A 15,379-nucleotide genomic window follows, 5' to 3' on the forward strand; every position below is an offset into this window, starting at 1 on the left:
TAGCAAGTTTTTTATTCACTTCCTATCTTAATCCAGTCTAGAAAGAGGACCTCCCACCCAAGCCCTTAATAATAGTAGCAGCTGTAATAGGCAACAAACCAATCTGATAAACATTATCACATGTGATTTCTAAGCAATCCTATGAGGGAAAGCAAGTACTATGGACTTTTTATAGATTTACAGATAAGATTCATTAAAGTGAAAGTAGAAATGGAAAGAGCAAGCCCTTGAAATTCCGGTCTTTTTGCTATAACCTAATTCGAGGATGTGGATTCCGATGTTCAAAGAGGTTCTATCACCTGCCCAAATTATCTCAACTAATTCGTTACAGACCCTGAAGCTGATAGACCAAATAACTACTGGAAACCTCTCAAGTGTTAATAGGAGTCTAAAATGAGTAGCTAGTGTTGCTTCCGAGGCCTTCCCATGAAAGATGAAATAGCTTTGCTCTGTCATGGTCTAGAGAGCTCACTGGTAATAGAATGGGAAAATGGATTTTAACTTGACAAAAGAAAAATATATCTAATGCTTACAGTCATCAATTATATGCCTCAGACATAGAGATGGTCACTTTAGAGATGGTCTAAAAATGTAAGCCATTCAAGGAGACTCAAGCCATGTATGGATTCAGAAAAACATCTCTTGTCCCTCCTAATCCCCAAATTTCTGAGTCCCTGGAAAAGTGGAGGAGGAAGGAAAGAGCCTGTAAAAGCAGAAGTGCTGATTCAATGATGATGATGATGGCTGCATTTTTACTCTAGACAGTGAACTTGAGAATAAAGAACAGATTTTTCTTTATTTTCCAAGATCCAGGTAGGAAAAATGGAGGGCAATGGAGTAAGAACACAACTGGAATTGGAGACACAAAGGAATGGGGGGAACAAGTAAGTAGAGAGAAGAAAAAGAGGAACATATTGTTTCCTGAGAACTAGTTGAAGGGACACTACATCTTAAACCTGGTAATATCTAATAAACTCAACTCTAAGTACTCCATAAAAATAAAAGAAACATATAATCTAACTGAAAATAATTCAAACATCTGTATTTATTCCATTTCTTTACCTCTTCCATGTATGTATGTGTGTGTGTGTTTGTGTATAAATAATATATATATTATATAATATATATATATATATATATATATATATATTTAATCAAGCATTACAACTGGTGTTATGGGCTGGTTGAACTCGGTCCTCCAAAAAAGACATGTTGAATCCCTACTCCCATTACCTTAAAATATGACATTCTTTGGAAGCCAGGTCTTTACAGAGGTAGCCACGTTAAAGTAAAATCATTAGAGTGGACCCTAATCCAATATGACTTTATTTATGTCATTTTTTAAAGGGGCAAAGTGAATGTAGACACGAAGACAGGCACACAGGGAAAATGCTACATAATGTTGAAGGCAGAGATCTGCGTGACACATCTACAAGCTAAGGCCAAAGATTACTAGCAAACTACCAGAAGCTAGAAGAGAGTCAGGAGACAGATTTTCCTTCAAAGCCCTCAGAAGGAACCAATGCTATCACCTAGACTCCACAACTATAGAACAGCAAATGTCTATTGTTTAAGCCAGCGAGTTGGCAGTACTTTGTTACAGTAGGCCTAGCAAACTAATACAACTGGCTATTCTGAGTTTCACTTTCCCAGATACACACCTTCTAATAAAGGTCTGGAGTGCTGTGCTATTGTGAAGCTCAAAATCAAATCAGAACAGAAAATAATCAAAACAGTCACTAAGCACAACTCTCAGTTTACAGACAAGAAAATTGTAGGTCAGAAAGAATGAAGAGTTTGCCCAAGTTCTCACTGTCGTAGAACCATAACTAAAACCCAGGCATCCTGACTTCTAGGTCACAGCTCTTTCAACCAAGACGTGATAGAACCAAAACTGCAAAGACAGCTCTTGAATGACTCCATCCTGACTGCACGTATCATAAGTGTGATACTTAAGTGTGATACTAAGTGTGATAGACTGGAGTTGCATGGACTGGAGTTGCATGGACTGGAGTTGCATGGACTGGAGTTGCATGGTCTGCAGTGGCAAAGACAGCTCTTGAATGACTCCATCCTGACTGCACGCATCATAAGTGTGATACTTAAGTGTGATACTAAGTGTGATAGACTGGAGTTGCATGGACTGGAGTTGCATGGACTGCAGTGGCATGACAATGGCAGGAGGAGGATTTTATTCCCTAGGGAATCTAACTAAGAGCTGCATCAGGAAGGCCACAGGTGGGAAGAAGAGATGCACCTGCTATCTGCAGACCACTGTGTTGCTGGTCCTTCCCCACCTCCCTCCTCTGGAACCCTGCCTAGATGGTCAGATGATGGAACTGAGAGAGGTGGGAAGGATTCCACATTAGCTCAAATGTCAAGAAAAAAAAAACAGTAACTACAACATATATTTGCTAGGATCTTATGGAATTCAACTAAGAATAAACTTTCTGATGCCCAAGTAAATGTTAAAGGATAGAGGCATTTTTTATCTCCTCTACATCTATATGAAAAGATAGTACTGAACTACTTATCCCCAGCCTTACAGATTGGAGAACAGAGGCCTGGAGTTTTTAAACGGCTTATCCTCCCAAGTCAGCAGGCATTTGGGTTAGTTTCTTCTCCAAAAGTCCTCAAAAAGTACAAGAGGAGGGGCTCCTGGGTGGCTCAGTCAGTTAAGTGTCTGACTCTTGGTTTCAGCTCAAGCCATGATCTTAGGATCGCAGGATTATACCACACATCAGGCTCTGTGCTCAGTAAGGAGTCTGCTTGAGATTATCTCTCTCCCTCTCACTCTGCCCCTTCCCCCTCTCACGTATCTGTCTGTCTCTCTCTCTCAAATAAATAAATCTTGAAAAACACACACACACACACAAGAGAAAAATAAACTCACAAAGGGCGCTGGGTTAAGCAGACCCTTGATTTCTGTCTCACCCCGTAAACACTGAGTGCCCAATAATTACACAGTTAAAGGGGTAGCAGTTAAGTAAAATCCTGGTGAACAGGGCATGGTTTTGGTTTTGACTACCAATTCAGAGTGAAGGAGAAGAGGAGAGGGACTTATTTCTCCTACTGTCTCCCTGAGACTGAGTTTCTCTGGTTTGGTCCTTCAGCAGGAGGAATGAAGCAGGAGACACAGTTAAAGTGGCCCAGAGCTCCGTGGAGTTGATGATCACCTGTACGATAGGGCACCAGTCCTTGGTTCAGATGCTCAAACATGGGACCATGGAAAGAAAGGAGGCAGTTTGAACACTAAGGGTTTGAAATACAGTTCACCTGTCTGTTTTCTCCAGAGCTACTGAGCTACCATTCCTCTTACGCTTTCTCAAACCTTACTCCTACCCCAACAATAATCGGATAGAATTTTGCTGAAATGATCAGATTCTCACCCTCCCTTTTTAATATATTTTTTAAAGATTTTTAAGTTTACTTTAGAGGAGGGGAGGGGCAGAGGGAGAGAGAATCTCAAGCAGATTCCAAACTGAGCAGAGTCCAATGTGGGGCTCCATCTCATAACCCTGAGATCATGACCTGAGCTGAAACCAAGAGTCAGACAACCAATTGTGCCACCCAGGAGCTCCACACCTTGATTTTTTTAAAAACCACTGTTTTCAGCTTGGTACAGATAGGACAGTAAAGGTGTGGTCTGTTTTCTTTCAAGGTATAGAATCAGAGTTTTCTCTACTCGTGGCCTGACCACCTGCCAGTCACTTTGTACATTTCTGGGCTTCAAAGAGGACTACATGGATCCAAAAGTAAATAACTATCCTTGCAATGCCTTTTAGATACTTTATTTATTTTATATATAGACACACTATGGACTGAATTTTGGGGTGTACAAACATTCAGTTTGTACACCCAAAAATTCCTATGTTAAAGCCCAACTCACTGTGTAATATGATGGTATTTGGAGATGAGGCTTTGGGGTGCTAATTAGGGTTAGATGAGATTATGATGGTGGGACCCTCAGATGGGATTAATTCCCTTTTATGTAAGGGAGACAAGGAGAGCTCTCTCCACCATGTGAAGACACAGTGAGAAGGAGGATGTCTATAAGCCAGGAAGAGGGTTTTTACCAGAACTTAACCATGTTGCCACCCTGATCTTAGACCTTCAGCCTCCAGAATTGTGAGAAAAAAATATTTGTTGTTTAAACCAAGGCTATGGTATTTGTTACAGCAGCCCAAGATCACTCATTTATATGTTTTTTTTTTTCCAGAGGGCGGGGTTTGCCCAACCTTCCATTCTCCAACCTTGACATGCTTTACGAAGAGTTGCCCATCTCCTCCTTATCCACAAAATTACTGAGAGAGGACCTATAATGGGACAAAGTCCCCTGTCTCTCTAAACCATAATACCCTCTTAGCCTATTGGACCACACAATGTCCCCTCCTGAGGAATCTGGAATTTAAACTGAGATGTTGAGCCCAGATCAGGCTGTGCTCATATATGGAGGAGATACAACACAGGAGTTGTTGGCAATGGTCATTTTCTGCCAAGCAGACTGGGAAGTAGAGAAAACTGCTCTTCAGCCAAATCGATGGATAAACAGTGAGAGAACCCTTAAATTTCCATGGGGCTTTAATTCCTGGTTCCATAACGTCTCTAAGAGCCAGCTGCCCCTTCACCTCATGTTCCTTGAAAATCCTTTGGCTTGAGCTAGACCACATAGTCTTCTGTTCTTACTGCCAAAAGTAAGAAACCATCCATGAAACCACTGGTTGGGAAATGGCCAAGAACAGAACACCATGGGACTCCCCTGAGCGCATCTCCCAGAAAGCCTTGTAAGTTTACCTAATTGTATCTTTCAAGCCATATTTTATGGCCTTGCCCATGAGGCTAAAATTTGAGTTTCTAGGGTGACTTGATGACACCCAGACACTCTGATCATCACCACTATTTTACTCTGAGCTGGTACATTGACTACAACCAAAGTCTTGCATTCATTCCAGCTGCTATGTTTTAAGGAGAGTAATAGGTCATACTCCCTTATCTGAAATTTTTTAGGACCAATGTTTTTGGAATTCAAAATTTTTCAGATTTTAAAAAGTGTGACCCATACATTATAAATTACACCCTAACAGGGGCTGTCCATGAATCAAACACATTAATATTCCTGTAGCAAAGTGCACAAGTATTTTTTTAAAGTGAATTAAGTAAGATAATAGTTTCCTATCAAGTTTTTCTGCCAAATAGGTTCTCACATCAGCTTAGGCCCTCAAGTGATTTAGTAAAACCCTTCATTTAAGGGGAGAGGTTCAAGATGGTAGAGAAGAAAGAATCTGAAGTCACCTCCTACATATAGAATCTATACCCATATAAGAGTAATACCTCCTAAGAAGAACTGAGGGCAGTTTGAACAGCTTCTGCACAATAAAGGATAGAGGGATCACACAGAAAACATTAGGAAAGACAGAGACGTAGTAATGACAGGAACCCAACTCCTAACGCTACCAACTGCAGGAGGGAGGATAGCACTGAGTGCCCCATGAACAGCTTTGCACAGATTTTCCCTGAGGTGCAGCAAAAACAAAAACGAAACAACAAAAACCAGCCTACATGTGAAGAAAACTCATTTCCTAATCCTAGAGCATGGGCCATATGGTAACTGCCGGAAGTCTCTCTGGGGTCAGAGGTGGTGGCAAGCACCACTGTTTACATTCCCCCTCCATTTTGACAACACAGACCAGAGTAGGATCTGGGTGCTCTAGCTGGCCTGCCACCTCAATGAGCCCAGACCCTATCCTACACAACTTCCAACAATCCCTCAAGTGGGCCCCCATGTCCACATTTGCTCTAGCCCCAGCCATCCCACCAGAGTGCCCCCCTGTATGAAAAGCCCTATGCCCATTCCAGGCATCCTATTAGGGTAACCCTCTGCCCATTCCAGACAGGTATGGAATTGCCCCAGCTGCCCCAGGAGCTCCTCGGACTATGTTGACTTCCACTCCAGCATTCCCACCAGGGCAGCCCCAGTGCACAGCACCTTGGGAACACCTGGCCTGTGCCCATTCCAGCTCAAGCCACCCCAAGGAGGTGGCCCCTGTGCAGTGTCTCAGGACTCCTGTTCTGCACCATTAGCCCCAGCCAGTCAGCCAGCACTGACAGGCACAAGCAGTCTATATAAGGGATGTTCCTACACAAGGCCACTCCTTCACGACTGGGAGACATAAATTTTTTGCATAATTCAGTAAAATAAACAGAGAAAGTCCAATGAAATAGGAGACCAAGGGTTATGCTCCAAATGAGAAGAACAGATAAAGCTTCAGAAAAAGAACAGAACAGAGATAAGCAATCAACCTGATAAAGAATTCAAAGTAATGGTCATAAAGATGCTCAGTAGACTTGAGAGGAGAGTGAATCTTCAGATTCAGAGTAAAGGGATAGAAAAACATATACTATATAAATGGATGCACACACACACACAGAGCCAAGTAGCAATATTTACATAGACAAAATAGACCTTAAAACAAAGACTGTAGCAAGAGACGAAGGCCAGTAATGATAAAGGGATCAATCTAACAAAAAGATCCGACAATTGTAAATATTTATGCACCCTACACTGGAGCATCTAATTACATAAAGCAAATACTAACAGACATAAAGGGAAAATCTGATAGTAATACAATAATAGTTGGGGACTTTAACACCTCACCTGTATCAATGGATAGATAATCCTGAAAGAAAATCAACAAGGAAAGAGTGGCTTTGACAACACAATAGACCAGATAGTTTTAACATTAATATACAAAACACTTCAACCAAAAACAGAATACACATTATTTACAAGTGCAAATGGAACATGCTCTAGGGCAGATCATATGTTAGGCCACAAAATAATTCTCAAAAACTTTTAGAGGGCTAATATCATATCAAGTACCTTCTGTCTACATCAGTATGAAACTAGAAATCAGTTTCTTTAAAACATACATACTGTATTGTATGTATACATATTTACATGTAATACTGTAAATACATACATACATACATGCAAACACATGGAAGCTAAACATACTACTAAGCAACTAATAGATCAATGAATACATCAAAAAGAAAAAAAATAACTGGAGACAAATGAAGATGGAAATACAACAGTTCAAAACCTTTGGGAGGCAGCAAAAACAGTTTTAAGAAGAAAGTTAACTGCAATACAAGCCTACGTCGAGAAACAAAAATATGAAATAACAATCTCACCATACACCTAAAGGAACTAGAAAAAGAAAGACAAATTCCAAAGTTAGAAGAAAGAAAATAATAAATAATAAAGATCGGGGCATAAATGAAACAGAAACTAAATAAAAAGAGACTAATAAAAAGAGAACAAAAAAAAAAAGAAAACAAAAAAATAGAAAAGATCAATGAAGCCAAGAACTGGTTCTTTGAATAATAAACAACAATGATGAACACTTAGCCAGGCTCATAAAGAAAAAAAAAAAAACAGAAAACTCAAAATTGGAATTGAAGAGAAGTTACAACCTACACCACAGAAATACAAAACATTATAAGAGATGGCTAGGAAAAATTATAGACCAACCAACTGGACAACCTAGAAGACACAGATAAATTACTAGACATATACAATCTTCTAAGACATAATCAGGAAGAAATAGAAAATCTGAATAGACCAATAACTAGTAACAAAATTGAATCACTAATTTAAAAACTCCCAATACACAAAGTCCAGGACCAGATGGCTTCACTGGTGAGAGATATCTAATATTTAAATAAGAGTTAATATCTATCCTTCTCAAACTAATACAAAAAAATAGAAGAGAAAGGAAAGCTTCCAAATACATTTCACAAGGTCAATATTACCAATATTACCAAAACTAAAGACACTACAAAAAAAAATTAGAGGTCAATATCCCTGATGAGCATAGATGTAAAAATCTCCAACAAAATATCAGAACCAAATCCATTACCAAATACATTAAAAGGATCATTCACTATGATCAAGTGTGATTTATTCCAGGGATGCAAGGATGGTTCAATCTGAACAATCCACATATCAATCAACATGATACACTACATTAACAAAATGAAGGATAAAAATTATAATCATTGCAATAAATGCAGAAAATGCATTTGACAAAATTCAACATCCATGGTAAAAACTCAACAGAGAGTGTTAAAAAAAATGTATCTCAACATAATAAAGACCACCTATGATAAGCCCATGACTAACATTAATTATACTCAATGGTAAAAGGCTGAAAGCTTTTTCTCTAAGATCAGGAACAAAACAAGATGTCCATTCTTGCCACTTTTATTCGATATAGTACTGTATGTAAGTCTTAGCCACAGCAATCAAATAAGAAACAAAAGGCATCCAAAATGATAAGGAAAAAGTGAACTGCCACTATTTTCAGATGACATATTTTACATGGAAAACCCTAAAGATTCTCCAAAATAATTATTAGAATAAATGCATTCCACAAGGTTGCAAGAAATGAAATTAGTGTACAGAAATCTATTGTTTCTATACACTTACAGCAAAGCTGCAGAAAGGGAAATTAAGAAAATAATCCCATTTACAATGCATCAAAAATAATAATATACCTAAGAATAAGTTTAACCAAGGAGGTGACACACCAGTAGGATAAAAATTATAAGACACTAATTCAAGAAATTGAAGATGACAAAAATAAATGGGAAGATACTATCTTTTCCCTCATTGTATATTCTTGTTTCCTTTCTTATAGATTAACTGGCCATATAAGCATGAGTTTAATTCTGGACTTTCTGTTCCATTGATCTTATATGTCTGTTTTTGTATTACTGGCATACTTTTTTTTTTATTACTATAGCTTTCTCCTATAGTTTGAAATCTGGGATTGTGATACCTCCAGGTTTCTTTTTTAAGATTTTTGTTTATTTATTCATGAGAGACACACACACAGAGAGAGAGAGAGGCAGAGACACAGGCAGAGGGAGAAACAGGCTCCATGCAGGGAGCCCGACGTGGGACTCGATCCCGGGTCTCCAGGATCAAGCCCTGGGCTGAAGGCAGCACTAACCTGCTGAGCCACCTGGGCTGCCCCCAGGTTTTTAATTCTTTCTCAAGGTTGCTTTGGCTCTTTAGGATCTTTTGTGGTTATACACAATTTTTAGGAGTATTTGTTCTGTGAAGAATAGTATTGGTATTTTGAGAGGGATTGCATTGAATTTATGGATCACTGGGGTAATTTAACTATTAATTCTTTCAATTCACAAGAATGGTCAGAAATCACTATTAACCCCCATGTAACAGATAAATTAACAAATGACCAGAGTGAGTTAGTAGTTTACTCAGGGTGACCCAGACAATAATAGGCCAAATTGGGACTAAAACACAGGAAGCCCAGCTCCAAAGGTTACAGCCTTAACTACCACCCCATCTTAGCACTCCATTAATTATATTGTGTCTCCAACTTGACACTTGTAAGTATTGGGTGATTAGGTTGGTTCCAGATCTGGAAAACCACATAGAGAAAAATTAAGAGAACTATAGCCATTTAGCAAAGAGTAGAGAAAGCCAAAAAGGAAACATAATCATTGTATTCAGATACCTGCCTCCTTCCCAAATTCCTTGACTCCATTTTTAATAAGTGGACATCAGGCTACCAAAGACACCAGGAGCAACTCCAAGGATAAAGAGTCTGAGATTCTGAGAAACAGGATCTGAGAGATGTGTGTAGGATAAGCAATCCTAGTCTTTGCTTGAGGACAGCTATGAATTAGAGGCTACCTGCCAACAGCCTCAGATCTTTGTCTTCTAGCTTACTCATTTATCAAGCACTCACAGGGTACCTATCCTGTGCACGCTGTCCTCAGTGCTAGGAAATGACAAGAAGCAAACTGTTCCCACCTTCCTTTCTGATCTTATATCCTCTTTCCCTCTCCTGCTAAATCCACACTGGTCCTTCTATAACCACAAACCCTCCCAGATCTTTCCCTCATCAGGACCTCTGTACCTGCAGCTCCCTATTCCTGGCATGTTCTGTTTCCTCTTTTCAAATGGTTCAGCTTATACATCACTTCTCCAGCAAGGGCATCCCTAACCACTGTATCTAAATAAACTTGAGTTGTTTGTTCCCACATCACTTTAATTTTCATCTTTGCATTTATTGGCTATCTAATATTTTTTTTCCAATTTTTAATTTCTCCCTCTATCGAATTTAGTTTAATGACATTTATCTTGTTTTTCACTTTAAATAGGCTCCACACCCAAATCAGAGCTTGAACTCATGACTCTGAGATTAAGAGTCACATGCTCTACCAACTGAGCCAGCCAGCCAGGCATCCCCAGATTTAGCTTAATGAAATCAGGAACTTCATTTGTTTTGCAGTCTTCTGTATTTGTGATGTTTTGAATAGGACCTAGCACATAGAAATAGTCTATAAATATTTACTGAATATATTAATAAGCAAGAAATTATGCACATTTTTGAGGGATGTGTTAGCTTTGTTATTTTGAAAGCCTGTGGTTGCAAACTAGAGAAAATATAATGTGAGTTAGGTGGATGACATGGCTAAGTATACAAGGACATCCAAACTTATCTTCTTTAATATCAGGACTCCTGCTGGAGTTTACTTCCTCTGGCCTCCTTTACAACAAGGATCTGGTCAATGTGCATAGGTGGAAAAGTGAGATGTGCCATTTCTAAGTCATGCCCTTGAAAGAAAGGTAGATGCCACCACTGGCCCTCCCCCTGCCCACCCTTTCCCACTACCAAATGATGTCAGGATCTAAAGCAACCACTTTGGATCCAATGATGGAAATTTTGTGTGTTAAGAATGACAAATCTGCGTTGCCAGTCTTAAGTAGCTTATCTCTGGAGCATTATATAGAGAAAAATAAGCTTCCATCTTATTTCAGTCACTGTGTTGGGGTGGGGGTGGGGGGTGGTTACTTAGTCACAACAGCTAGGCCAGTACTCTAATAACAAGTCTTAAGTCTTTTTCAGCAATTTAAAGGGTCCTCTCTACACCTGGTCTGCCTCTCTCAGGAATTACTGCTCAAATACTATCTCCATATATTTTTGTTTCTTAAAAATTTTATCCTCACCATCTTTCAAGTTAGGTTCTGTATCCCATAACACATTGTGTTTGCAACCTTCTTTCCACATGCAGAAAGGGAAAGGAAACACAGTGAATGCCTGGTAGGAGCCACTTACTATGCTAAACATCTTACCTATAATATCATAATTCTCCCAAAAGGTCTATGAGTCCAATGTCATTTCACTATTTTAAGTAAGAAACAGGCTTAAGGACATCAGGTGTTTTGTCCAAGATCACACAGCTAGTAAGTGGCAAAGTGGACTTTGAGCCAGGTGATAGCCATGTTGGCTCTTTCCACTACTCTATGCTGATACCATGGTTTGCACAATGACTGAGGTCCTGCATTTGTCTTTTTGGATTTTTTTTTGCTATAATTTATTTTATTAATTGCATGACTTTCACTTGTTATTTTCTTTATGACATCTTTACCCAACCCTTAGGGCCATGTTTGTTTGTTTTTATAAATTGTAGTAAAATATAAGATAAAATTTACCATTCAGCTATTTTTAAGTGTATAGACAGTTTAGTAACATTAAGTGCATTCACATTGTTGTACAAGCATCCACCAGTATCCACCTCCAGAACTTTTGGATCATCCTTGAAAAAAATATGGGATGCTTCATGAGTTTGTTTGTCATCCTTGGACAGGGGACATGCTAATCTTCTCTGCATTGTTCCAATTCTAGTATACATGCTGGCCAAGCCAACACAGGGAGCCATGTGTTTAAGTCATTGGTTTTCTACTTCTTGGCTCCTCTCCTTTTCTTTCCTTCGGTGACCTGCTGTGTACTGCTTAGTAATGAACTGGAGTGTCCTAGTGATAGATGTGCCTGTGCAAAGTCATGAGCAAGAGGAAGGAGAAATAAACATAAAAGGGCCTGGCTTGGATCCTATCTTTATCCTCTGTCCAAACCAATCCCCAGGGGTTTGAGCGAGGAAAGGGGGGATTCACAAATAGCCTAATTTTATACTGAATCATTTTGAAGTTTCTCAGCCATTCAAACAGTAAATTGTTAACCCTGACCTGCTCCACCCTGTATGACTCACTGTCCAGTTTGAAATCCTGCCTGTCTCAGTTTCATCCTCATCTCAGGGACCCATGCCCTATCTTCCTTTCCTCCTTTCCTTCTTCCAACTCTCTCTCTTCTGGAGGTTCTCCTTGTCTGCAGAAAAGTGTGGCAGGGTACATGGCTTAAGAGGAGGAAACAAATTTTGTGCACCTTCTGTTTTCCATGAGAACAGCAGTATTTGAGAGTTTCCTGAGTTCACTGTCCTCTCACTTCCTCATGACCATTCTCTAAATCTCTACAACCATGGAAGCTGTTCCACTTCTCCAAAAAATGCTTTGTCCCCACAAATACTACTCATGGGAAGAGGCTCTGAGTTTAGTCTGTTCCTGCCATTTGATTATTTGTTTATTGTACATATTCAACACATACGTAAGCATTTGGCCTTCTAATTTATACTTTATGCAATTTTGAAAGCCTAATGATTCTGGCATGGAGAACTTGAAGGGACTGCCCTGTGGATTCTATTACCATGCTTGCATGAGCCTGAGCCTGCTGTCTCCCCTTCTCTTTCACCCCACAAGGGGCCCTGGGACAAAGCATGGGGTGCAAGCCAAGCAGCTCTGCCTCTACCCAGGACACCTTCCAAGACCGGGTGGGAGCAGACTGAGGCTGTGCTGAGCCTATCAGGAGAATAGGAATGGTGTAGACACCCAGGCCTAATCCTTGAGAAACCAAAAATATTATAGGCAGGAGCAATCAATAATATACAAAGCTCTACCTGCCACCAGTGAAAAGGTTAGCTTCTTTAAAAAATAAGTTTGCAAGGGACTCCTGGGTGGCTCAGTTGGTTGAGCATCTGCCTTCAGCTGAGGGTATGATCCTGGGTCTGGGGATCAAGTCACGCATTGAGCTCCCTGCAAGGAGCCTGCTTCTCCCTCTGCCTATGTCTCTGCCTCTCTCTGTCTCTCATGAATAAATAAAATCTTTTTAAAAAATGAGTTTGTGAGAGTGATAGTAATGATTAGTGGAAAGTAGGACAGTAATAAGGTCTTCCTTAGCAGAAAAAGTCTGCCAAGGTAGTTTCAGTAGAAATAATTATTCTTGTTAAATTTTATGGGATGTTCTCATATTAACAGCAATACATATTCTTGGTAGAAAAGTTAGGAAAATCCTATAAATATTCAAATCATTCCAATCTCACAATACAGAGATAACTATTATAAGTATTTCTTTAGAAATAATTCCATTTAATTTTATTTGGAGTTAGTGGGGGCAGGGGGGAGGTGAAGTGAAACTAAAGGAGCTGAATGTTTTTTTTAAACAAGCTATTAGTTACTAAGGAATTCTTCAAATAAATTACAAAAACATGAGATTTTGACACTAGTGTTTATGCATATTATTTAAAGCTTATACTTCTTAATGACCACAAGTTTGTTTCTAAATATTCAGGTTTAGATGACTATCTGGTCAAAATCCAAAGTCACCTTTGCTATGCTAAAAACAACAAAATCATATATATATCTTTTTTTTGGGGGGGGGGGGCGTGGACACGGAAACCGAAAGAGAAAATGAAAACAAAACTTTATATCTAAGTTTACTCCCTGGAGGATTCTTCAAAAGAATGATTGGGAAAAATCTGATCTGTAAAAAATAGTATGGTATAAAAATGGCAATCCAGTTTCAAGAGTAAAAAAATCTCACACTTGACAACAGGGAAATGTGTATACCCATTACTCATTACAAATTCAAATGCATTGGGCAGCCTGGGTGGCTCAGCGGTTTGGCACCTGCCTTCAGCCCAGGGCGTGACCCTGGAGACCCGGGATCGAGTGCCACGTCAGGCTCCCTGCAGGAAACCTGCTTCTCCCTCTGCCTGTGTCTCTGCCTCTCTCCCTCTCTCTCTCTCTCTCTCTCTCTCTCTCTCTCTCTCATGAATAAATAAAAGTCTTAAAAAAATCAAATGCATTTAATTCTGAGAGTCCATCACTGTCCTTTAACACCAGTTGCTCAAAATCTAATTTGCTTCATATTTAGACCATGACTTTCCTATAGAGTGTTTTACTCTATTTCCCAAATGATCCAGTGGCCATTCTTTCTCTTGTTGAAAAGTAGACTTGTGCCACTGTGTCATTGATAGTAAGCTATCAACGTGATGCTTCTAGATCCTAATCACAAGATCTGTGTAGTGTTACCCACTTTCTTCCTGAAGACTGTTTCCATGGAGTCTTCTGACTTCCTGTTCTAATTTGGACTCACCACTATCTAGGCATGTGGAGGAACTGTCATCGTCGTGGGCTATCCTAGACTGGTTTCTTGGATCCCACATTTTCCTCTTTCTGGGGTTCTGTTTCTGCTTGACTCTTGTAGAGTTGTAAAGTAACTCTTCTAGAAAAAGTACTTAGAAGACAATTGTCTAAGCCCTTGCCTGTGTCTGAAAATATTTTTATGCTTAGTCTCGCTGGGATACATTTTGATGTTCAAATAATTTCCCTCAGAAGGTGTAACTCCCCGCTCCATTGTCTTTCAATATCCAGTGTTGCTGATGGGAGTCTGATCCAGTTTGACTTGAGTTCCTTCACAGGCAAGCTTATATTTGCTCAGCGGTTTAAGGATATGTAGATAGAAAGGATAGAAAGGAACTTGCAGGGCAGAAATTTCACCAGTATTTATCCAGATGGACCCTTTCAATCTGAAGACCCGAATCATTTTCTCTATTTTGAAAAAAAGTTATGCCCTCTCCCTGTGTTCCTTCCAGCCTTCTGAGAGCACACAGAGGGTACACTACTTAGATCTTTTCTCAGCCTCCTTCTCTTCTTTCTCATCTCTTTTTATATCACATAGCTAAGTTTTGAAAGGTTTTTTTTTTTCTTCAATTTTATCATCCAGATTACTAATTTAGTCCTTGGTTGCTTCTATTTTTTCGACATCCATGAAATTTCAGTTAATTCTGGTAATCATATTTTCAAGATTTCACTTTCAGGAATTCTGGTTTTCAACAGCAACATGTTTTCAGTGTACACATATAAAGTCCTCTTAAATATCTCCACAGCTTTGCATTTGTTTATTGTTGTTGTTTTAAAGATTTTTAAGTAATCTCTACACCCAACATGGGGCTTGAACTGACAACCCTAAAATCAAGAGTCACATGCTCTACTGACTGAGCCATCCAGGCACCCTTCTCAATGGGTTCTAAAGAGACCTTAAAAAACCCTACCTCCCAGTCTTTTTTTTTTTAATTTTTTTATTTATTTTTATGATAGTCACACACACACAGAGAGAGAGAGAGAGAGGCAGAGACATAGGCAGAGGGAGAAGCAGGCTCCATGCAC

General features: G+C 39.4%; 1 long non-coding RNA gene and 1 other non-coding gene across 2 annotated transcripts in view; both read right to left on the reverse strand.

The window, feature by feature from the left end:
- The window catches only part of LOC129494376 (uncharacterized), a 153,546-nt gene that overhangs the window by 37,055 nt on the left and 101,112 nt on the right, over window positions 1-15,379 (reverse strand). The window lies entirely within an intron of this gene.
- LOC129494451 (U6 spliceosomal RNA) lies at window positions 11,644-11,748 on the reverse strand. The gene has a single exon (XR_008661346.1). It is a non-coding gene; the product is annotated as a U6 spliceosomal RNA (small nuclear RNA).

This window comes from Nyctereutes procyonoides, unplaced genomic scaffold (genome assembly GCF_905146905.1).
Source record: "Nyctereutes procyonoides isolate TBG_1078 unplaced genomic scaffold, NYPRO_anot_genome, whole genome shotgun sequence".
NCBI lineage: Eukaryota > Metazoa > Chordata > Mammalia > Carnivora > Canidae > Nyctereutes > Nyctereutes procyonoides.